Source organism: Mirounga angustirostris, unplaced genomic scaffold (assembly GCF_029215605.1).
Source record: "Mirounga angustirostris isolate CCGP_5_RB_7025 unplaced genomic scaffold, mMirAng1.0.hap1 SCAF_15, whole genome shotgun sequence".
Lineage (NCBI taxonomy): Eukaryota > Metazoa > Chordata > Mammalia > Carnivora > Phocidae > Mirounga > Mirounga angustirostris.
This window is the reverse complement of record NW_026991723.1, coordinates 78,231,682-78,255,766: the sequence shown is the minus strand read 5'-3', so window position 1 is coordinate 78,255,766 and position 24,085 is coordinate 78,231,682. Positions and strand designations below refer to the sequence as shown.

Sequence of the window (24,085 nt, the reverse complement as noted above, 5' to 3'; positions counted from 1 at the left end):
TGCCAAAGAATACTGAATTTCTTTTAGGAAGGAAGATTTCCTGAACAGTCAAAGCAAACAAGCAATTAAAAACATTAATATCTACCACAGTGTCTAAACCTCATTTATAAAAGGGCGATATGTTTTTGATTGATATACAGAAACATAAACATGCAGGGACGCCTGGGTGGCTAAGATGGTTAAGCGTCTGCCTTCAGCTCAGGTCCTGATCCCAGGGTCCTGAGATTGAGCCCCACATTGGGCTCCCAGCTCAGCAGGGAGTCTGCTTCTCCCTCTGCCTCTTCCTCTCTCCCCTGCTCATGCTCTCTCTCTCTGTCTCTGTCAAATGAATAAATAAAATCTTAAAAAAAAGAAATAGAAACATGCAAGTATGTGTTTTACAACAATAATAAAAAAATACACACTAATAAGCACTATTTTTTTGTTGGTATGCAAAATGATTTAACCCATGAGAAGCCCAAGGGACTTACTTGGTGGTGATGTAATGGACCAGTGAACAAGGAATCAGGTAACCTGGATTCAATTCTCTGCTCTAATAGTAATGCACTCTATAACCTTGAATAAATCACTGGCTTTCTCTAGGACTATTTCTTGAACTTTAAGAGAAGTGGAAAATGGTAAAGCCACTTTGGAAGACAGTTTGGCAGTTTCTTACAAAACTAAATATTCTATTACCATACGATCTGGCTATTATGCTCCTTGGTATTTACCTAAATGAGTTGAAAACATATCCACATAAAACCTGCACTGGGAAGTTTATAGAAGTTTTATTCATAACTGCCCAAATTGGAAGCAAACAAGATGCCCTCAACAGGTGAATGGATAAACAAGCTATGATATGGCCATCCAGTAGAATATTAATCAGCAATAAAAAGAAATAAGCTAGCAAGCCACAAAAAGACATGGAGGAAACCTAAATGGATTTGGCTAAATGAAAGAAGCCAATCTGAAAAGTCTGCACACTATATGATTCCAATTGTGTGATACAATATTTCAGGGAAAAACAACAAAAACAACAACAACAATATGGAGACCATAAAGAGATCAGAGACGTACCTCTGAAACAAATAATGCAGTATATGTTAAGAAAAAAAAAAAAGAGAAGAAGAAGAAGGTAGCGGGAGGGGAAGAATGAAGCGGGGGAAATCGGAGGGGTGGACGAACCATGAGAGACGATGGACTCTGAAAAACAAACTGAGGGTTCTAGAGGGGAAGGGGGTGGGAGGATGGGTTAGCCTGGTGGTGGGTATTGAGGAGGGCACATTCTGCATGGAGCACTGGGTGTTATGCACAAACAATGAATCATGGAACACTTCATCTAGAACTAATGATGTAATGTATGAGGATTAACATAAGAATAAAAAAAAGAGGAGAAAAAAAAAAGAGATCAGAGACTACCAGGGTTCAGAGGGAAGGATGACTAAGTAAAGCAGAGGATTTTTAGGGTAATGAAACTATTCTGAATGATACTGAAATGATGGATATGTTTATTAAAATCCATAGAATGTACAACACCAAGAGTGAAACCTTAATATAAACTAGGAACTTTAGTTAGTGAATGTGTCAATATTGGCTCATCAGTTATAAAAAGTGTACCATATTAATGCAAGATGTTAACAACAGACAAAACCGGAGGTACTGGGGAGGGAATATATGGGAATTCTCTGTACTTCCCACTCCTTTTTTTCCTGTAAACCTAAACCTACTAAAAAATTAAGTCTATAAAAAATTTTAAAAAGTCTAAAAAATTAATAAAAATGTGAATTAAAATAATAAGAGAATTGGGCTAAATTACCTCTGAATATTTCCAACTCTAACACCACATTATGCTGAAAAGCTCTTATGCTTTATAACTTAGGTGTAGGGTGCTCTGTGTTTCACCTATTAAATTAAATTATAGGGGCACCTGGCTGGCTCAGTCAGTAGAGCATGGGACTCTTGATCCTGGGGTTGTGAGTTCAAGACCCACCTTAGGGGGAGAGGTTACTTAAAAATATTTAAATAAATGAATATATACATACATACATAAAATACATATATAACTAGCCAAAACTAAAGAGGTTACAGTGAAATTGGTACATACACAATTCTTTTTTTTTTTTTTTAAAGATTTTATATTTATTTATTTGAGAGAGAGAGTGAGTGAGAGAGAGAAAGAGCACAAGAGGGGGTAGCGGGAGAGGGAGAAGCAGACTCCTGCTGAGCAGGGAGCCCGATGTGGGACTCGATCCTGGGACTCCAGGATCATGACCTGAGCCGAAGGCAGTCGCCTAACCAACTGAGCCACCTAGGCGCCCCGGTACATACACAATTCTGGCACTAGTGTAAATTTTTATATATCTTTGGGAGACACGTCTGTACAATGAACCAAATCTATAAAACCATTGTTACAGACTGTTAGGAATTCACTTCTGGGAACATATCTAAAGAAATGAGTCCATTAGGGGTGCCTGGGTGGCTCAGTTGGTGAAGCGTCTGCCTTCGGTTCAGGTCACGATCTCAGGGTCCTGGGATCGAGCCCTGCACCGGGCTCCCGGCTCAGCAGGGAGCCTGTTTCTCCCTCTCCTTCTGCTGCCCCCCCCGCTTGTGCTTTCTCACTCTCTGTCAAATAAATAAATAAAATCATTTAAAAAAAGAAATGAGTCAATTATATAAATTATGCACTTGTTGAAAGATGTTCATTGTGTCATTATTTATAATAAAGGAAATATGAATATGACATAAAAGTCTCCTAAATGGAAAACTGTCAATTAAATTATAAAACATTAATGAAATGTGTTACAGATTTGCAATCAGGAATATGCATAAGGCATAATATCACAAGTATAAAAATGCAAGTTATTAAAAATATATATGCTTATATGTAAATTTTAGAGGTGAGTGCATGAAATTCAAGTACGTTATCTCCAACTTTCTAAACTTTAACTTACATTAAAAAGAATCTCTTCTGCTTTCCATTTTCAAAGATTTTTTTTTCACCATTAGCTGGAACTCATTGTCAGGTATCAATTAGTGCATTTAAAATGTTCTTTGAGGGGCGCCTGGGTGGTGTAGTCGGTTAAACATCTGACTCTTGGTTGCAGTTCAGGTCATGATCTCAGGGTCTTGAGATCCAGCCCCATGTCAGGCTCTGTGCTCAGAGTGGAGTCTGCTTGGGATTCTCTCTCCCTCCCTCTCTGCCCCTCCCTCCCTCTCTCTCTCTCTCAAAATAAATAAATAAATCTTAAATATAATACAATACAGTACAATCTTCTTAGAATGAAAACAATGGCATATGGAGAAGCGGAGATACAAATTTATTGGCGCTACACTAAGTCGTCAAGCAACGTTCTTCTGAGACGACTAGGGATGGTATCTTGACGTTGTATCATTTTACTTTTCCAATTTTCTGATTTTTTTGCCACAGTGCATTCTGTTCCAGTTTAGCTCCTATTACACTTCACTTGTAGCTTCTGGATCCATCTCTATACTGTGGTAAACATCTAAATTTTGGATTCTGCATTTATCCACAGATTTCTTTTAGTTTTTGTCTTGGGCTTGCTCTCCCTAGAATTAAACATTCCCAGGTACTTCTAGTCACCTACTTCCAGCTATAGCCCTCAGTTCTGAAGGACTCTCATCACTGATCCTCTTTCAAACCAGGCTATATTCAGCATGGATAAAGAGGACTGTATTAGCAATGCCAGATTATGGGGCCATTATCAGCATGTGAGCCAAGGTCAAGATTTGGAGATCAGAGTGAAAAGTGAGTAGCAGAAACTACCTAACTACTGAAGTTGCTAAAGGAAGGAGCAACATAAGAATCACCCAAGAGTCCACAGTTAGGAATGAGACAGTGGAAAGGAAAGCACATAGCTCAGGATTAAGACTCCAATCATTTGGTGTCCTACAGAGGATTCAGATTCCTGATAAATAGGTCCTACTACATACTACAAAGCTGGAAAGAGAATCCTAAAAGGGGTTATGACAGGTGAATGAGCCCATTGCTGTGAAGCATGGTACCCTAGGAAGTGGATTCTCTGCAAACATTATCAGATAGTAAAAAAATACCCCAGAGGTTAGCATACCAGACCTCCCGTAATAATCTCCATGGCTAAACACAATCACTCATGTAACATTTGCATCGCAAATCAAATTCATTCTCCAGAAAACAAAGCCTAACAGATTGAAAATTTATTAGCATCTGCTGTGCTGTGATTATGGCTTTTAAAATGATTCACATCACATGTGTAAAATGCACAAATACATTTCACCATTGCAAAATACACGGCATTTTGGTTGTATATAATGAAAGATTTTATCTAACACAGGATGCTGCCTTTTTTTTTTTTTTATTGCTCCCTGCCAAGAGAATGCTTGGAATGCTTTTTTTGGTTTAATATAATAATAAAATGAGATTGCACCCAATACGAAAGCCAGAAGGACACCCATCTTGAAGAAGGTGGATTAATTGATTTCTCTGAGGACATAAACTACCCTTTTGTGAATTTAACTTTGAGAAAGAGGACTCTTTGAGTAATCACATTTTGAGGTGTCCATTCTCCAAACACAATTTTATTGTTACAAATGAAAAAAATACCACTTCCACCCCCTACCCCCTCAAGAAACTGAAAGGACTATGTGTTTTCATTGAGTCTATAGGATTTCTAAGGCCACTCACATCTGTAGATGAGGCTGTGGGAGCTATCAGTAGAAGACTCTGGAAGAATAACCCCAAGCTATAATATATATTTGGGTTTCACAAAGGCTGGGTCCCATCTGTTAGTCAGTTAAGTAAACCCATGGGGGGGCGCCTGGGTGGCTCAGTCCTTAAGCATCTGCCTTTGGCTCAGGTTATGATCCCAGGGTCCTGGGATCGAGCCCCACATCAGGCTCCTGCTGGGCGGGAAGCCTGCGTCTCCCTCTCCCACTCCCCCTGCTTGTGTTGCTGCTCTCGCTATGTCTCTGTCAAATAAATAAATAAAATCTTTTAAAAAAAAAAATAAGTAGACCCATGGAAGATGCAGGTCCGTAGTGGTTTACAATGCCTAGTGCTTTGTGTCTCTCCAAGGAAATTAAAACTGCAGGAGAAAATGGTTTTTATTGAAATTAAATGATTTTTATGAATTTATTTAAGTAAATATCAAAGAATGAGGAAAGGTATCTAAGTGGTGCTGTAGCACATAGTAAGACTTCAATAAATAGTTGCCAAATGAATGGATGAATAAGTAAATGGTGTGCACCATAGAGAGAAAAGTGAATGAGGATTTATCTCGTTGCTGGTACAGGACGAATTCCCTGCTTCTGACGTATAGACTCAAGGCAGGATAACCTCATGATTAAAAACATGAAGGCAGCCTGCAGAAGTTGAAATTACCAGCTCTGCATCTTATTAAACCATGTGACTTTAGAAATGCTATTTAACATGTGTCTCTCCTTTCTTACTTGTGAAATAGAAAATATTAGTAACATCAAATATGATAATAATACCTACTCTATAATCTGTGTGATGATGATAAGAGTTTATTTTAGGTGCTCTGAATAGTGTGTGACACATGGTAAATTCCACATGAATGTTAGCTATTATTATGTAGAAATTCTAGAACTACCATTTGAAGCTGGATCTATTTCCAAACCCTCTTCCCCACCACTCTATCACATTAACTTCTTGTGGAAATATGTAATAGGTGACCTCTCAAATCCTGCCTTGCAAACTTGAATGTGTATATTTCTATCTTTTTAAAAGTGGGAGTCACAGAGCAGGAGTGGGGTCATTGAAGTTCAATGTTTTATGAACTACCAAAAGTATTAAAAAATTTTATTAAGATTTTATACAGAATCTAACACATTCTGTATAAAAAAAAGCTGAACCTTCCTACTTTAAGTGGAAGTAAAGGACCAGGAGCTTTATTTCAATGAGTTTTACCTTTGTCCCTGGGAATAAGCTTTTGGGACCTTCCATGAACTTCCCATTTGCCTTTCTAGCTGGAAAATGAGAAAGACACCTTCCGTTGTTCTACTGAGAACAGTGGAAATGTGAAGTCTTACACCAGAGCAAGAATTACAAAAATGAAGAAACAATAAAAAATTATGGTTTACCATTAACCCTATTGTACCTAAATTTGCTTTAAATGGCATTTTTTTAATTTAAAGATTTTATTTATTTATTTATTTATTTATTTATTTATTTATTTATTTATTTATGAGAGAGAGAGGGGAAGGGCAGAGGAGGAGGGAGAGGAAGAAAGAATCTGAAGAAGACTCCATGCTGAGCCTGGAGCCCCATATGGGGCTCAATCTAATCATGACCTGAGCCGAAACCAAGGGTTGGACGCTTAACCCACTAGGCCGTCCAGGCACTCCTAAATATCAGTTTTGAATAGTATGTTAAAATATGGTGCATATGAGGAATTTTAAGCATTTTTAGTAATTAATCACTTGTCAGGCTTATAGAAATACTACTTAATTTTAAGTCAAAAATGATCTCACCCATTTTTTCTAATAATTTTATTAAATTAGCATCTTGTCTGACTTGTATCAACTTCCCTGCCTTCTGGGCCCAAGATTACAGGTCTTCATGGGTCCTGTAATCTGCTAATTTATGTCACCAAAACCGTCTAGCTATCCTCTAGATTATATGGATTTTTCTTCCTAGAGACACCTTTCCTTTGAATTCTTTAAGCACCTGGTATCTCCTGTAGTAAACCTGGAGTCACAACTGTGTTCGGTGACTGTGACAGAGAGATTTATAATAAGAAATATATATTTGGTCTTTATCCCTGTTTTTGGCTCCTGAAACACTTGGAATTTCCTAAGTGATAAGAGTGATAGAGGTATCTTGATATTCATATAAACCCCTTTCAACCACACCTGAGTTTATGTTAATGAGAGACTTTTGGAAAGTGCCTAAGGCTGGGGGCTGGTTGCCAGGGGAACCAACCTTGTGATTAGAGAGTTGGAAGGTCAGCCCCACCCTGCTGACTGACCTTGGGGAGGAAAGAAGGACTAGAGTCTGAATCAATCACCAATGGCCAATCATGCCTATGTAATGAAAGCTCCATAAAAACCCCAAAGGACAGGGTTCAGAGAACACATGGACGGGGTGGGGGATGGGCAGCCTGGAAAGGACACCATACCATTTCCCTATGCCTTGCCTATGCATCTCTTTCATCAGGCTGTTCCTGAGCTGTATTTTTTCATAATAAACCACTAATCTCGGAAGCAAAGTATTTTTCTGAGTTCTAGGAGTCATTCTAGCAAATGAATTAAACCCAAGGAGACAGTTGCAGGAACCTCTGATCTACAGCCCCTGGGTCAGAGGCACATGTGACAACCTGGACTTGCAATCGGTATCTGAATGGGACCTGGGGGTAGCAGTGCTGTTGGATTGAGGCCTTAACCTATGGGACTGATGCTATCTCCAGGTGGACAGTGTCAGAATTGAGTTGGACTGTGGGACACCCAGCTGGTGTCTGAGAACTGCTTGGTGGTGTTAGAAAAAAAAAAACAAACCCACACATCGGGGCGACCACATAAAATGTTTGGTGTACTTGCCTCCTTATTGATCTGTGCTGATCACATATACTGGCTTCCGACTGCTCCCCGAAACTGGGCTTAACCCCTAGCTGATCACCTTCCACATTAACTGAATCCAATCCTAGGTTCAGATCCTTTGCCTGCTGATGTCCACGCCCTCACACCCCTAAGTATAACTGGACCAAGGCATAAGGGCAGTGGCCATATCCTGAACATCTGTCCTCATTGTCCCCAAATGACAATTCTCATTGAATAATCAGCCCTCACTTTCTGAGTAACTATTCACTGGTGAGCTGCCTCAGTAAGTTTATAGGGCTTCCCTCCTGCTCCTGAGCGCCTTAGTTTCTTTCAGTGCCTGGAGTATTCTAGGTGCTAAGCTCAGGGGATTAGGTGCTAAGCTCCTTTTTGAGGATGACCAAAGGCTATGTCTTTGTCTGTGCCCAGGAATGGAGTCTATTCACCTCTTTATCAGAGCCAGCCAAATAAGTGCAGTGATGGAGAGATATAAAGGACCACCCCAGACAGATGGAGAATCAGATTGTAATGAACAAACTACTTTTCATTGCACCTCACTGCAGTTCAGTTGGGCAGTGCAGCATGCGGGCTTCCTGTCTGTGATGGCCTCATTTACCAGGAAGGTGTTATGGCTTAAGAGACCTGCAGAGGGTATCTGTCACCACTGCCCAAATGAAGAGGGTGAGAGTCTGATTAAATACACACACACACACACACACACACTTTCCCATTTCACTTTAAAACTCCAGAGTGAAAACTGCTCCAAACTACAAAAGTTAAACTGTTATATCTCAGCTGTTCACTCTTTCATTATTGTTCATGGGAAACTAAAGGATATCAGAGTAGAACGGAGTGGGTTAGGCAAGGAGAACGAGGCTGACAATCCCTTTTCTTTCTTACTCAGCATGGACCTTGGAGAATAACCTTTAGGTCAGTGAATGGCCATTTGCATGCTTTCATGAACTTGAAATACATAGCCGGGTGCATTTATTCATTTAACAAATATTTATTGAGGACCTATTACATGCCACTCCCTGTGCTTAGCACTAGAGATACAAAGAAGAAAAAAGAAGACATTCTATCTTCTTGGGCCTTGCAATTCATGAAGTCCATACCATTTTCCTGTATGGCAGATTTTTATGCTAGTCTTTCAAACATGAACATCAACCTTCTAGATTGGAGACTTAGGGAAATATGGAGGCCAGAGGTAGGGGAAATTTCCTACCTCACTCCAGTACATATTTTATTTTAATAAATATTAAGTGGAAATACATAAGTCTCTCATAAAATATTATGTGTCTTTTAGCATAGCCTTTGGCAAGCTCTATTATAACTACTTATTTCATCATATTCCTTCCCACCGGACTGCGAGTTCCATGATTGTAGGAATTTTGTGTCTCCCATTCACCAAGGAACCCCCTGTGTCTAGCAGAGTGTCTAGGACAAAGCAGATAATTAATAAGTTTTGATTGTACTGCTGAATTAATGAAAGTGGACATGAAGACTTTTTCTTGACCTTACATGTAGAATTGACCCTTGAACTATGTGGGGGGTTAGGGGCACTGACTGTCCTGCACAGATGAGAATTCATGTATAACTTTTCACTCCTCAGAAACTTTCCCAATAGCCTACTGTTGACCAGAAGACTTAGTGATAACATAAACAGTCGATTAACACATATTTTGTATGTACTATGTATGTATTCTTACAATAAAGTAAGCCAGAGAAAAGAAAATGTTAAGAAAAAAAAAGAAAATCATAAGAGAAAATATATTTATAGTACTGTAACATAAAAAATCTGCATGTGAGTAGAACTGTGTGAAAGTAGACCCACACAAATCAGACCTGTGTTGTTCAAGGGTTAACTAATAGGAAGTTTTGGGAATCAGCAAATGAACTTGATGACAGGAAAATAATAACCAGCACTTGTCTAGAATCTTTGCCATATTCCAGCACACTGGGAATATTGTATCCCAATAACTATAGAGGGCAGACTTTTTGGGGGAAAAAAAAAAAAAGACTAGGCTTCTCTCTGGGGCGGCCACATAGGAGAAAGGCCAAGATGGCAGATGATTTCACCAAGGCTCAGGCCAGGTGGACTGGCAAAGACACAATTTTCAGGAAGACCATTCACAAGGAAATCCCAGCCAAAATCATTTTTGAGGATGACCAGTGTCTTGTTTTCCATGACCTTTCCCCTCACGCACCAACACATTTTCTGGTGATACCCAAGCAGAAGGTGATGACAGAAGTCTTCTTGGACATTTAATGATGATTGGCAAGAAATGTGCTGCGGATCTGGGCCTGAAGAAGGGTTATCAAAGGGTGGTGAATGAAGGTTGAGATGGGGCACAATCTGTCTGTCATGTTCATCTCCATGTTCTTGGAGGTTGGCAGATGACTTGGCCTCCTGGGTAGGCATGTTTTTTGTTTTTTTTTTTAAATCTTTTTTTTATTGTTATGTTAATCCCCATACATCACATCATTAGTTTTAGATGTAGTGTTCCATGATTCATTGTTTGTGCATAACACCCAGTGCTCCATGCAGAACATGCCCTCCTCAATACCCATCACCAGGCTAACCCATCCTCCCACCCCCCTTCCCTCTAGAACCCTCAGTTTGTTTTTCAGAGTCCATCATCTCTCATAGTTTGTCTACCCCTCCGGTTTCCCCCCCTTCATTCTTCCCCTCCTGCTACCTTCTTCTTCTTTTTTTCTTAACATATATTGCATTATTTGTTTCAGAGGTACAGATCTGAGATTCAACAGTCTTGCACGATTCACAGTGCTTACCAGAGCACATACCCTCCCCAGTGTCTATCACCCAGTCACCCCATCCCTCCCACCCCACCCCCCACTCCAGCAACCCTCAGTTTGTTTCCTGAGATTAAGAATTCCTCATATCAGTGAGGTCATATGATACATGTCTTTCTCTGTTTGACTTATTTCGCTCAGCATAATACCCTCCAGTTCCATCCACATCGTTGCAAATGGCAAGATCTCATTCCTTTTGATGGCTGCATGATAGTCCATTGTATATATATATCGCATCTTCTTTATCTGGGTAGGCATGTTTTAAGGGATAATTTTCCCTTCTCTAGGCAATTATCAATATTTGCAAATTCTAATATGTTACACAATACACTTACATTTGCCTGTGTTCAGAGAGATTAAGGAAATAATTTTTAAAAACCCATACATAATAAAAGATAATGTTGCACGGTTTACAGTTTTTTTTTTAAAGGACTAAAACATAAAGATTTCAAGGAAATCTCCCTGTTCATACAACTACTTAGAAGCAAAGCCAAGATTCAAACTCAGATCTGCTTTATTTCATATACTGAGAGCTTTATCAATATATTGAATATTCTTGAGCTATATAGAATGGCCTACTGTAACAAGATGCAATTTAAAGAGAAAAAAAATGTAGGCTTTATGTTTTGATACTTTAGCACTCCAGTGCAGAAGGAATAAGAAGGACTGGCAGAAAATCATATGGAAAAAACAATTGTCAAAAGTAAGCAAAATTTGAGTCAGCAATACAATATACCTGCCAAAAAGTCCACCGTAATTAAGTATTTAACTAACCAACTGATGGTGATGGTAATCTTATGCTTTCTACAGATGCTTACACCAGAGCTAGAGAATGTCTGGTTCTGGGCAGCATATACCTAATGGAATATTATCAAACTGAAGCATGTCTAGAAGAAAATGACTACCATTGGGTAGAGGGTCAATGACTTGTCATAAAAAGAATGGGACTCAGTTTATCCCAAAGTAGAACAGATGTGAACGAAGGTATTATGATCACAACCACACCATAGCTGAAGGGCCATCACAGGCAGAGGTTGTAGACTTGTTTTGCCTGGTCCTAAGGAATAAAATTTCGATCTGAATGGAATCCTCAGAAAGAGATCTTTAATTCAAATGAGAAAGAACCATGGCGAGATGGAGTATGTTACCCTGAGAGCACTGGAACTTTCTTTTCCATGCCAATGTCCCAGGAGACCCTGAGAGGCCACAGTTTAAGTCATTGTAAAGGGGATTGAACTTACGTGGCTGGACAGTGTAGGAGTCATCAACTACAAGGAGTACATACCACTACCTTCCCATGCAGGCTCATTAAAGGCATCACTAATCAATCATGGCAATTTTCACGATGCTTCCTCAGATTCTTTCCAAACACAGAACTCCAGGCAACCATGTCCAACTGCTTAGAGTTAGCATGTGAAATGAAACACTGTCCCTCTACCCATATGAGGTATACATGGTATAAAACATGGTCAGTTCAAGAGCTTTTGGAGCTTTTAAAAACTGCAGATTCTCAGGCTCCCCCCTCACTCTCTTCAAAAAAAAAAATGTATTTAAGTTCTGAACCGAGGAATCTGAATATGAAAATTATCTCCAGCTGACTCAGATGTGTTGAGTCTAGCATAGTCTGGCAAACTGGTACTTAGCAACAAGTAATAAAAGATCCATCCCAATCCTTCGGATCTGTGATTCTTCCAGAATCAAATAATCAAGAACAAAAGTTTGAGTGTTTATCTTTGTTTATACATACATGTATTACCCATGCATGCAGTGGTCATGTTTTCCATGTTTTCCCCCTCTGGACGAAATTTTGTGTGCAAACCATCCCACAGTACAGATTTATGTATGCATCCATCTCCTGACTTGCATTGACTGGATGAATCACACTACCTGTTAGAGTATAAAAGAGCAAACATTAGTAAAACTGATAATGCGCCTTGTGGTGGTGACTCAACCAAAGCAAGCACATCTGTCACGGAGGAGCAGCCTGCCAGCTCTGCACCAGGGGAAATGAGATTGAATAATAATGCACCAGACATAAAGCAACTTCAGTAATGCTCTCTGCCAAGCTAAATCCCCTTAAGTTGGAAATGTGTGCATATACTGGGCAAATGCACAGTCACACATCGTATAAAGAGGCCAAAGACTTTGTACTCAGAATATAACATCTTACAATCATAGACTCACCCAACAAGCATCAGGCCTATGTTAAGAACTGAGAAAACAATGATAAGCACAGCAGACTCATTCTCTGCACTTCTGCTTCTTCAAGAAGAGTGGTGGAAGCAGAGGACTATGTTTGGAAATAAGAGTCAAAGCTAGGGAGGAGGCCAAGGTGAGCTCATGTAGAGTCTTGTAAGACAAGACATATTAAGATATTTGATCTTTAACTTGACAATGAGAGAGTGTCAAGCCATGAAGAATTTCAAACAGAAGAGTGTATCTTGCATGTAGAAAGACCACTTGGGCTGCATTGTGGAGAAAGGAGAGAGGCCAGGACTGGAGGGAAATATACGTATTAGAAGACTGTGTATCAGTGACACATTGGGAACATCCTTCTGGCTGAAGAGAGATGACTGTCAACATCTATATACAATTACAAGTTCAGTCACTTCAGGTTGGTAGCACATAACCAACAGGATTGGAGCATTTACACCATGGAAATTGGCAGATACTGCAAAAGATTTCCCCCCTCAGAGAGCCGGTTGTTAAACAATTGTCAGCACATCACAACTGTGCCAAGCACATACTCTGTGTCTACACACAGTATGAATGAAGGCACTGATACAAAAACCTAATTCAGAGGACCTTCACTATGGAACTGAACACAGAGAGACAGTTTGTTGATGAGAATACCTATCACTCATAAAGGGCTTTACCATTTGCAAGGTAGTTTTATATTTATCTTCTTCTTCTTCTTCTTCTTCTTTTTTTTTTTTTTGAGACAGAGAGAGAACACGTGAGCAGGGAGGGGCAGAAGGAGAAAGAATCTTAAGTAGGTTCCACACCCAGCACAAAGCCCAACCAGGGGTCTATCTCATGACCCTGAGATCAAGACCAGAGCTGAAATCAAGAGTCAAACCCTCAACCAACTGAGCCACCCAGGCGCCCACTTATATATCTTCTGTTTGCCTTTCTTTTTTGCAAAATGAGATAATTGTTATCTTTATTTTACAAACAAGGAAAAGCTTAATGGAGATAACAGAATTTTTGAAAGGATTGAATGAGAACATTTATGCAAACACTAAACAAAATGCTAGGCACACATTAAGTGCTTAGTAAATTTTAGCTATCATTGTTGTTATTATTAGAAACAATTATTGTAGCATCAAAGCCATTCTGTAACCTAGACATCATAGATAGTATTTTTTTTTAAGATTTTATTTATTTATTTGAGAGAGAGAGAGCGTGTGAGCAAGCACGAGCAGCGGGTAGGGGCAGAGGGAGAGGGAGAAGCAGGCTCCCCACTGAGCAGGGAGCCCAATGTGGGACTCGATCCCAGAACCCTGGGATCATCACCTGAGCCGAAGGCAGATGCTTAACCAACTAAGCCACCCAGATACCTGACATCGTAGATAGTATTAACTACATTTCCTTAATGGTGCACTTAGGACTCAGAAAACTGAAATCACATGCCTGAGACCTAGATTAGAAAGAAGAGAAGAGTGACCTAATTCCCGAAGTGCTTTTGACTCCTGGTCCAGTGTTAGGCCCACAGGACATGCTGAAGTTTATTCATTCATTTATTTAACCATCTGTCTACTCAACAAGCATGTATTAGATACCTACTACATGCAAGTGTTATTATGGAGAAGTAGCAATAAGCCAAAACCTACCTTTTCTCTCATGGAGCAAACAGTGGAGTGGGGAATGGCAGAATTAGCACATTAAAAACACATAACTAAGTGTATCATAAATGTTGGGTAGTGTAAGTGCTATGAAGAATAGGAGATGGCCTTTGTGAAGGAGAGAGTGTAGAGAGATGGTATTTTAGGTAGGGCGGTCCCTGAAGATCTCTCTGTGGAGACTGCTCATGTGACTCCATGAAGAGAAAGGGCATTTGGGAAGAACGATCCATTTGAGGGCATGGTAAGTGTGAAGGCCCTGACCTGGGAGAGGGTTGGTATATTTGAGAAGGGCAAGGAGATCATCGTAACTGGAGCAGAATCAGTCTGAGAGGGGAGAGTAATAGAAGATAAGATCAAAGAAACAAAAGCCGATCATAGAGGCTTTATAGGTCAAGGCCTGGTCTTTGGTGGCCTCCATTGAAATGTGTACATTGTAATGAATTTAGATTGCTTCCAGCGGAAGGTGGCAGATCTCAGTTAACATTCTGAAAACCTTTCCTGTAAGCTCATAGAATGTTCCCATTCAAATATAGAGGTTGGTTGGTCTCTCTGGATTCCTTCAGTCTCTCAGTCTTAATTTTTATCAGATAAATGTACATTCATTCATTCATTCACTTATTCTTTTTTTTCCTAAAGATTTTATTTATTTATTTATTTATTTGAGGGAGAGAGACAAAGAGAGAGAGAGAGAGTGTGCATGTGGGGGGGGGAGGGGCCGAGGGAGAGGAAGAAGCAGACTCCCTGCTTAGTGCAGAGCCCCACATGGGGCTCCACCCTGGGCTCCATGCAGGGCTCCATGAGGGGTTCGATCCCATGACCCTAGATCATGACCTGAGCCAAAGTCAGACGCTTAACCAACTGAGCCACCCTTATTCACTTATTTTTTATGACACTTCCACTCTGTGCCAGGCATTGTGCTAGTCCCTGGGAACAAAACGTTGAACAAGGCAGTAGGGTCCCTTACCCCCAAGACATTGGCAATTCAATAGGAAATGAAAGCATATCCATAGGTAATAAAGTGTAGAGTGACAAGAGCACAGAAATATTTTTAAAAAGCATGCTCCTATATATCCCCACAGTTCACACTCATAGGTACCCTGGTGCAGGCTGTTCTGAAGTACAAATCTGTGATCCACAAGGGTGATACAGCCTGTGAATGCAGAGCACAGCTTGCTTTGCCAAACATGGAGAAATTAGCAATGAAGACAGGAAAATATTATTTTGTTGTTTTTAACTAAACTCTATAACTGGAATAATATTACCTTTAATGAGGTTGGGGAACTTCCTCTGAGGAGTCTAAAGCACTTTACCGATGTTATTCCATTAATTCTCCTTCTGTCTGGAACTTGGCACCTGAAGCACAATGCATTATGCAAAACCAAAGCACACTTTGCATAGAGAAAAGATTGTGTTTCAATTTTTCCCTTGCGCTCAACTTCAAAATGCTGGCAGATCTGCCATCACGACATGTATCCTATATCCACGCTCTTGATGTTAAAATCATCCTAGATGGCATATATCTATCTTATGGTTGAGGTGCAGGGGGTATGGGCAGAGAGAGAGGGAGAGGGAGAGAAAAAGAGAGGGAAAGAGAGAGAGAGAGAGAGAGAATTTCAGCACATGTGGGGAAAAAATGTACCTGAAATCTTGTATTAGATTAAGGATTAGATTGTAGGGACCATTTGATTCAAAAAAAGTTTATGAAAACCTTCTTTAAAGTGCTGTGTGCATCTGGCTACAATGGTAGATAGATAACTAACTGCATGAGCAAATAGATTTGATGTATGCACCGTGTGCCCAGTCTGGTGCTAGACAATTTGTAAAAGGAAAATGAGATCAAGACAAGCTCCCTGTTTCAGTCTAGGAGAAATGACTGCCTTACATAAAGCAGTTAATTTACAATGCAAAATTAGAGCAAGTGTTAGATTGGGCGGTTTAGCCTCTAAGTGCTTCTTGGAGTTCAAAGAAGGCAAAAATCAATGTCGACTGGAAGGATAAGAAAATCTTTATGATGAGCAATAGATCTGAACTGATCTTTGAAGACCAAAAAGGATTCAGAAAGGTGATCTTGCAATGGAGTTCCAGAGATGGAGAGGTTACCTATAACCTAAATATTCTGAAATTCAGAGCAGCCAAAAGTGACCCATTCTTCCCTGGGGTGGGGAAGGGCGGATCCACATCACATTCTTCTCCCCATCCTAAGTATTCCCTAAACAGCGATGCTGAAATGATCCTGTGGGCCGCTTGTTACCTTCCAGTTCAAACTCCTCTTCACTACTTGGTCTTCATCTGCCCTGGATGGCCTCTGTCCCCCACTTCACTCTGATTGCCCTATATCCTGCCACCATCTCTATGGCCTCTCTCTCACCTCCACTCCACTCCACTCGCCTCTCCTCTCCTAATTCACCTGCAGCCCATGCACAAGCTTGGCCCCCACTGCTGGGTCCTCCAACACCTCTAACCCAATGCTTCTGGGGAAGCCCATGTCCCCCCCCCCCCCCCCAAGGAAAGGTTAGGGGCAAAGGAGGGGAAAGAAAATACCAAGAAAGAGTAATTTAAAACTGGACATCAGAAATCATCACAGCTAAAACTAAGGGACAGGATCACTCCCCATCCTATCCATAGGAATCTCTTACTGGTTCCTGGCTCAGTGATTCCTGGCCTGGGACCTACCCTCACCGTCTGTGCCACAGATGGTCTTTGCCACACTGCCTGGAGTCAGGCTCCCTGGGGCTGCACCTCAGGGACTTCGCTTTCCAGTTGTGAGGATCTGAGCACGTTTCTTCATCTGTAACTGGGAATAGTGGTACCTACTACAAGGGATTGCGCTAAGGATTAATTGAGTTAGAACAGGTAAAACACTTAGTGCCTGGAACACTTCCAAAAATGTGAGAAGGCTATAGCTATTAACATTATTACCTTCACCAAATTTCTGGGCCCTGATATATTTTTTTCCAGGAAACCGAGAGAAACCCAAACTCCCTATGAAAATAACTTTTGTACTCAGGAATTCGGATCCCTCAGGTTTTTGTTGTTTTTGTTGTTTTTATATTTAATTTGTATCTTTTTAAAAAATGCCTTTATATTCTGAGAAATATTTGCCCACCCCATATTCTTAAAGATAGTCTCTTTTTCTCCCCCCTGGAAGTTTATAATTATTGCTTGTACTTTAAGTCCACAGTCCATCTGGAATTATAGTTTCTATATGGTATAACATGGGTACTGTATTTTTCACTTGCCTATCCAATTGTTCCAGAACTGTTTATGGAAAATACTCTCCTTTTTTTCATGGAATTGTTTTGTGTCCCTGTTGAAAATTAGCTGACTAATATGAGTGGGACTACTTCTGGTTGGGTCCCTCAGTTTTAATATGTCCCAACCAGGTGGTGTCAGTCCTTCTTCCCTCGCAAAACATAAGGTCCATTTAAGAGGGTTCAGAAAGAGTTTTATTCCTAAAAGAAATGCAGCTATCTTCATCAAGCATTTTTTTCTCCTCACCAGAGTTCCATAGAGTCATATAGTCATAGAAAATAAAAGATCTGAAATGTTCCTTAGAGATCCATAGAGGTCAGTTGCTTCATTTTACAGATAGGGAAACTGAGGCCCAGAAAGACGAATGTGATTTGCCAAGGCTACCCATATAATTAACCACAAAGACAAAACTAGACATCTGATTTCTTTCCCCTTACTTTAGATGTATGTCTCTTTCTGGCTCTGCGCCTTTATTATATCCTATTCTAGCATGAAAATACCTCTACTTGTTTCAAAACCAAAGCAAGCCAGATTCAGAGCATGGGTGTCCAATGTCTTAAATTATATTTTTTAAGGTTTTTGAAGACCAATGACTAAGACAATCTTAACATTTCCCTCAATGTTACTAAATTCAGACAGGTTTCTTCCAGAGAACAGACCCCAGACTTACCTTTTCTTAGAACATTTATTTTAGAACTTGCAATTATTCTTTCTTTCTGTGCCCCTCTGAGATGTAAATCTTTCCCCAGCCTCTTAGCATTTTACAATTCAGGAATGTGTTCCCTTTGCTTTGAAACATTATCTTCAAGGAGGATAGCACCCCCATCTCGAGTCTCCACGGGAGGGTAGGAATCAAATTTGCATAAGGGACAAACAACACACACACACACACACACACAGACACATACACGGCCTAATCACCTTGACCAACCTTCCCCCAAGCTGTTCCAGTAATTTTCCATTAACTCATCCAGTGCAAAAAAAAAAATAAATAAATAAAAATAAAAAATAAATATTAAAAACAAAAATGACCCTGACTTTTGTTTCAGCAGAAATGAGCTCAGTCCTGTAATGAAGTCTCTTTCACCTGCTACAGTAGACTGAATAAAATCTGTAGTGCTATTTTTAACAAATGTCCGGTGCAATTTTACTTCCACACCAGGCCATCCAGGACAAAGGGTTACTCCAGCCCAGCTTCCTCTTTTGTTTGGGAAAGCACAAGCAAGCTAACTGGAAGCTGCCCAAATATTGCCGATTCATTTGCATTTAAATTGCCCAAATGGCATTTGGTAAGAGCTATTTGATGTCCAAGAAGACTTTGGAGGCTTTTAAACTTCAAAACAGAAGGTCAGGATTGATCAGCAAGAAAAGAACCTCAGTGCTAAGTGGCCAAGTTGAGTCCCAGGATTCTGACCTGGGAAGCTGGTTTCAGCTTGAAGTCTGGGGGAAGTAAATCTTTCCATGTTTGCTCCAGGAAAGATGGCCAGGTCTGGACTGGGTGAGGATGACTTGGAGTCTTACTTTCTAGGCTGCTAAGCTACGACTCCCATGATCTGCTTGGAAACACATCGTTTATTTACTGAAAAAAAAATAGTGCATTAGTCATTAAGTTTTTTGTTGTTACTATTGTTCTCTTTTATTTTTTCATTAAATGTACACAGTATTAAATTAATTAGCAAGGAGGCCATTAGACTGAGGTGGTCCTGATGCCATGCTGGCCTACATAAGCAAACCAAAACCTAAGCCTGTAAATGCCTCAAGGTTATGAAATTGAAACCTAAGGACAACTAATCATGAATAGCCAACAAGGCTTTAAGCTATAGCCAATCAATAATTTTCCTTACTTTGTTTCTACCTTTTCTCCGTAAATATCTTTCCCAAAGCTCCTGTCCAAGAAGGGCTCCCAGCCACATCTGGTTTAGTGCTGTCTGATTCCAATCAATAAACTCTTCAAATTTTTAAAATGCCTCACTTTATTTTTATTCACTCATTTTACCTTAACTATTCTTATCTCATAAGATTAAAGAGAATAACAATGATAATAATAATAGGATGATGATGATTAATCCATCAATTTCTATGTGCTCATCCTTTAACATTTTTTTTAACTTTATTTATTTATTTGTCAGAGAGAGAGAGCACAAGCAGGGGGAGCAGCAGGGAGAGGGAGAAGCAGACTCTCCGCTGAGCAAGGAGCCTGACGCGGAACTCGATCCCAGGACCCTGGGATCATGACCTGAGCCGAAGGCAGAAAACGCAGACGCTTAACCGACTGAGCCACCCAGGCGTCCCCATCCTTTAACATTTTGAAGACCATGAAACCCAAGACAAGGGGTGATTCCAGCCCAGCTTCCTCTTTTGTTTACAACAACCCTATGAATTATTTTTTCTTTCCATTTATGAAAAAAATTAATTAAAAACACAACAACAACCGAGGCCCAGAAAGGTTAAGTAATCTGTCAAAGGTCACACAGCTAGTAATAGCAGGACCAGAATAAAACAAGCACACTGGTTCCAGAGAGTTAATAATATATGTAAAATAGGGCGCCTGGGTGGCTCAGATGGTTAAGCGTCTGCCTTCGGCTCAGGTCATGATCCCAGCGTCCTGGGATCGAGTCCCGCATTGGGCTCCCTGCTCCTTGGGAGCCTGCTTCTCCCTCTGCCTCTCTCTCTCTCTCTGTCTCTCATGAATAAATAAATAAAATCTTTAAAAAAAAATTTAAAAAATGAAAAAATAATATATGTAAAATATTAAGCTAGCTATTCTGCATATATAAGAGGAACTCAAGAAATGGTAATATCATTATCACTAATAATAGTAAATCCCAACTGTGCCCTTACTAATACTCACTTTCCACACCAAAGTTGGACTTCTAACTTCCTATCTAGCCTTTGACCTCATCAACTCTCCCACTGTCCCTCTCTATACAACTTCTGCAACCAAGATCTAAGTAAGACTTTTCTATTGTCACAAGTTCAACACAGCTCTCCAACTCAAACCATGTCTTCTTTGCTGAGCAAACTATGCAAGAACACAACAACAACAAAAGCAGTCAACAAATGACCCCAAAACCAAAACAAACAAACAATGGGAGTGAGAAACCTGCAAAAGCAGAGCATTTAGGCGATGAATAAAAGGTTCACCCTTAGTACCTGACAAGATGCAAGCCCCCCTTAGTGCTTGTAAGGAGGTACAGCACAAGGAAGGGCCTGCACACGGGCTTGAGGACAGAACAGAACTGGAGCATGAAGGCACTCTCGGCTAGGGCATCAGTAGAAGCAACTGGGCCATCATGGTGAGAGATAATGCAGAAAGTGGAATGTGAGAGACACACGCGTGGAATTATTGAACAGCGTGCTAAACTCTGCAGAGAGATGCAAGCATTGCTCTCTCAAACAGGAGACATTACAGAGATTACCGTAACTGAGGGGGGAAAGGCTTCGCTGCTCAGGGGCTACTCTAACCTGGCATGTCACTGAACTTTCCTAAGCTGAAATCCACAGTGCATTTATTTGCCACCTGCCCATTTTCCCTATATTTACAGTTTATCTTGTCTTGCTTCACAGAATAACAGCTCTTAAAAAAAGCCTTAAAAAATCATCTCATTACAGTTCTTCATTTACCAGTAAATACAAGTTAGTTTAAATATAGAGAATGAGTGGGGCACCTGGGTGGCTCAGTCGTTAAGCATCTGCCTTCCCAGGATCCCAGGGTCCTGGGATCGAGCCCCGCATCGGGCTCCCTGCTCGGCAGGAAGCCTGCTTCTCCCTCTCCACTCCCCCTGCTTGTGTTCCTTCTCTTGCTGTCTCTCTCTCTCTGTCAAATAAATAAATAAATAAAATCTTCAAAAAAAAATAAATAAAATAAATATAGAGAATGAGTAAGTTAACCAAGATCACACAGCTTACTAGTGGCAGACCAGGGCCGCAAACAGGGCTAGGTTCCTTTAGGAAAGGAGATCAATGAACACCTTGCAATGGTTTGCACTGTATTTCAGGAACTTGCTTTGTTTTTCTCAATGAAATCCATGAATCAAATATTTTAAGGACCAAGGTTACGGGTTTTTCCACAAAGAGCTTAAGAGGTGCAAGTAAATTACATTTAGACATTATTGTTTTCATTGACTCATTTAAAAGCCATAATGAAAGAGGAAATCTGCGCCGGAAACAAACTAAAATAAAGTAAGTAACGCTCTTCTAGTTCCTTCAGTCCACTGACTGGGAAAAATATAGTTTCTAGATACTGTGGTAGGACTAAAAACAACATAGACTAAAAAAAAAAAAAATTGTTGCTGATGCTGCAGTTAATTGCAAATGATCCCACTACCCTGCATCTCCTGCTCTGAATGCTTAAGCACCTGGACCATCTAGTCTCAGACCCACTGCATACTCACCACAGTATGACATCACTCCTGGCAGCCTGTGGTAAGGGGAACAAAGGTTTTTACCTGGGTTATTGCTCTTCTAAAATACAAAAAAATCCAATGGTACCATGACAGAAAAGAGCAGCTAGAAAAAACAGTTTATAACATTGTGCAAATGAAGAAAATTGCTGGATCCTCTTCAAACCCAACTTGCAGAGAGATGGATAGAAGCACTTTTCCCTGGGGAGTGTTATGCAAAGAATAGGGGTGGGGGAAAGCATTTTCATGGATTTACTCAGAGAACAGATTACTTCTACTACTCCTACTACTAATAAATGTGTGCAAGCAGAAACACTGTAAAGACCTAAAGAAATGAAATTGGGGATTCACATAGGAAAATGCAAAAATGAGAATGATGATATAGGAAGCTGAGTTTGAGGTGTCACCTGATGTATTTATTTATTTGTGTAAATTCAGTTCTTTAAGAAAAAAATTCTGCAACTGCCTTTGGCTCTCAGGTCATGATCCTGGAGTCCCGGGATCGAGTCCCGCATCGGGCTCCCTGCTCGGCAGGGAGTCTGCTTCTCCCTCTGACCCTCCTCCCTCTCATGCTCTCTGTCTCTCATTCTCTCTGTCTCAAATAAATAAATAAAATCTTTAAAAAAAAAAAAAAGAAAAAAATTCTGGGGGATCCTGAATGGCTCAGTTGGTTAAGCATCTGACTCCTGGTTTCGGCTCAGGTCAGGATCTCAGGGTTGTGGGATTGAGCCCTGCCCCAGTGCAGAGCCTGCTTCAGATTCTCTCCTTCTCCCTCTCCCTCTGCCCCTCCCCATGCTCCTGCAGTCTCTCTCTCTTCAATAAATAAATGTATAAATAAATAAAAAGAAAAAAAATTCTAGGATCCTTACCTTGTATCAAGTAGATTCTGTTCATGTTAATTTTTTTAAAAGATTTTATTTATTTATTTGAGAGAAAGAGCACAAGCAGGGGGAAGGTCAGAGGGAGAAGCAGATACCCCGCTGAGCAGGGAGCTGACACCGGGTGGGGAGGCTGGATCCCAGGACCCTGAGATCATGACTTGAACTGAAGGCAGCTGCTTAACCGAATGAGCCACCCAGGCTCCCCTGTGCATGTTATTTTTATAGGCAACCTTAAGTCAGTGCAATGGGCAGCAAGCACCCATGCTGGAGTTTGCAAAAAGTTCCTAAAATGGTTCAGCCATGTCAATAGAGTAATAATCATCAAAAGGCATATTAATATAGTTTTTTTTTCCAGTAGGGAAAAGATGTATTCATATACATTTTTTTTTTCTAGGTAGATTTCTTTGCCTCCATTTTGCAGAAGAAGGAATGGAGCCTTTGAGGAAAGTCAAACAACTTGCCCAAATTCACATGGCTAGTATCCCACAGAGGGAGCATGTAAAATCACATCTGTCTACCAAGCCCAAGTATTTCCAATAACATGTGGCTGCCTCCCAACATTAAAACACCTACATTTATTAGACTGCCTTTTTGCCTTTGCTTATTCCTCTCTGTCTGAAATACATTTCCTATACCACACTGTAGTTACTCAACTGTGTCCCATCCTTTGAGACTTGCTTCAAAGTCCATCTTCTCTGCAGAGCTGTATCCAAATGTCCCCAATTACTAGTCTCATCTACCTTTGGTCCTCATGTGATTTTATATCTACATTTCTTACAATTGTCTCATTTTCTATTCAGTACCATAGCTAATTATATAAATGTCAATCTCTTCTCTGAGAAAGAAAAATCTTATTTTGCTTTCCAAACCTCACTGTATCTTAAACTGCAACTTATACGAGAGCAGAGATTAGATAGAATATGAACAAGACCTTTGGCCTTTGTATCAGAGCTCCTGCAAGTTCCAGATCTACCACATTACTGGGCACCATGCAAATCAATTAACATCTCTGAGCCTTACTTTCCTAATCCCTATAACACAGATAATAAGTAACAAATCCCTTCCTCTCATTATTAGTGTGAGAATCAGGTTAGTTGAATAGGTAGAAATCTTGCGTTTTTATCAGGTTTGAGGGAATGTATTATTTAAGATCTATGTTTGGCTGCTGCAAGAAAGGGACCACAAAATAAAAAGGCATTAAGAACATGGAAGTTATCATGTAACATGAGACAAGCATTTCAGGTTGGCGGTGACTCTATTCCAGTAAGTTACACAAGGACCTGGGTTCCTTGCATCTTCTGCTCCTTCATTAGTGCTGGTCTTATCTGTACATTTGGAGCTATGTCAGAGTTTCATCCAT

General features: G+C 40.2%; 1 pseudogene; it reads left to right on the top strand.

The window, feature by feature from the left end:
* Positions 1-9,592: 9,592 nt before the first annotated feature.
* On the top strand, positions 9,593-9,948 carry LOC123841700 (adenosine 5'-monophosphoramidase HINT1-like; annotated as a pseudogene).
* Positions 9,949-24,085: the final 14,137 nt, after the last annotated feature.